Source organism: Oncorhynchus gorbuscha, linkage group LG11 (genome assembly GCF_021184085.1).
Source record: "Oncorhynchus gorbuscha isolate QuinsamMale2020 ecotype Even-year linkage group LG11, OgorEven_v1.0, whole genome shotgun sequence".
In the NCBI taxonomy this organism is placed as follows: domain Eukaryota; kingdom Metazoa; phylum Chordata; class Actinopteri; order Salmoniformes; family Salmonidae; genus Oncorhynchus; species Oncorhynchus gorbuscha.
Window position 1 is genome coordinate 53,937,655 of NC_060183.1, and position 1,738 is coordinate 53,939,392.

Genomic DNA, 1,738 nt, shown 5'->3' on the forward strand with positions numbered 1-1,738 from the left:
AAACATGTAATAAACACCAGCATGTATAATAACTATCACAGTCTGATATTCTTTTAAAGGGAGAACATTAATTTCGTTTTTGCATAGAATTGTTGAAATAAATCAGTCATTCTATCAATTTTAAACGGCCCATCAAAGCAAAGAGCCAAACAGGTGCACTAGTGACACTAATCTAACAAGTATGGATTGTACACTGGAATTGATTTCAGAAACATTTACAGCAGAGGCTTGGCGTAGCGCATGCTAAAGTAAATAGATGTCAAAATGAGCGTATTCTCTTTGAGCTAAAGCTATAACCAAATTTGATATACAAACATTCCCCTTTAACTTCAGTAAATTTGATTAAAAACTGACCATTGCTCTGTCATAGAAACATCTCATAGGATATATTTTTCAGTTTTAATGAACAGACAAAAAAGTCAATTGTCAAAAAAGCTCATTTGTTCAGTGTTCTCATTCAGTAATAATACATTGTCTGTGTGTCCTAATTCCTGCATGCACCCATCAGTGTGGCAGAACATTTTGGGATAATGTAGCTGGACCCTGGTTAATGACAGTGGAGAGCCCTGTCGGCTTGATGATAGTAGCTGAGAACAATACCTAATTGTTACGCCACAGACAGGAGGATCTATTTCAGGATTCATCCTTTTATAGTGTGCCATAGGACCTTATTTATCGGCCCCATCTCCCCTCCCAGGCGAAGTACATATAAAAGCTTTAGGAGAGCCTTTGACCATTTGTGCTTAGGAATAGCCTCCTCCCTCCCTTCACACTCTCGCTCACCTTGAAACACCCCCACATTCAGCACCATGGCTCCCCAAAAGGTGGAAGTTAGGAAAACTGAGCCCAAAAAAGGCAGAGCCCACCAAGGAGGAAGCACCTGCTGCCAAGCCTATGCCGACCCCCGAACCCGTGGTCGAGGCCCCAAGGAGCCCGACTTTGACCCCAATAGCATCCCCCCTCAAATACAGCGCTGACCCGATCGAGGAGTTCAAGGAGGCCCTCACCTTGTTCAACCGCACGCCCACGGGGGAGATGAAGATCACATTTGCCCAGTGTGGCAATGTGTTGTGGGCAACACCGACGTCCGGAAGGTGTTTGGCAAGCCTCGGCAGGAGGACATGAGCAGCAAGCTGGTGGACTTTGAGAACTTCCTGCCCATACTGCAGCACATTTCCCAAGGACCAGGGTAACTTTGAGGACTTTGTCGAGGGCCTGCGGGTCTTTGACAAGCAGGGCAATGGCACTATCATTGGCAATGAGCTGTGTCACGTGCTGGTCACCCTGGAGGAGACAGAGGATGAGGTGGACAGGCTGCTGGCAGCCCAAGAGGACGCCAACGGATGCATCAACTATTCTTCCTTTGTCAAGCACATCTTGTCTGGGTGAGCTGGATTTTTTACTAGAAGGACTTTAATGATTCTTTATTATTTCCTCTCTTCTGGAGCCCATACCTGTCTCATAAATAACACTGCCACTTTAGAGGTGAGCATGCATTCAATGTATTGTCCATTTGTTGTCTAAAGCAGCTGGCAACAGTCAAGCAACAAATGTTGACTTCAGATTGAATATTGTATTTCCCTTGAATAAAAAATGTACAGTGACAAAGAAAAGTTATTTATAGAGAAATGCTAATAAGATACTGAAGGCATGGAAATTATAAATACCATAAATAAACAACAAATATAAACGTCAAAGATCATTTAATCATTTTCTTTCTCAAACACTTGTACTTGAT

General features: G+C 43.2%; 1 pseudogene; it reads left to right on the plus strand.

Annotated features, from left to right (window-relative positions):
• Positions 1-809: 809 nt before the first annotated feature.
• On the plus strand, positions 810-1,389 carry LOC124047870 (annotated as a pseudogene).
• Positions 1,390-1,738: the final 349 nt, after the last annotated feature.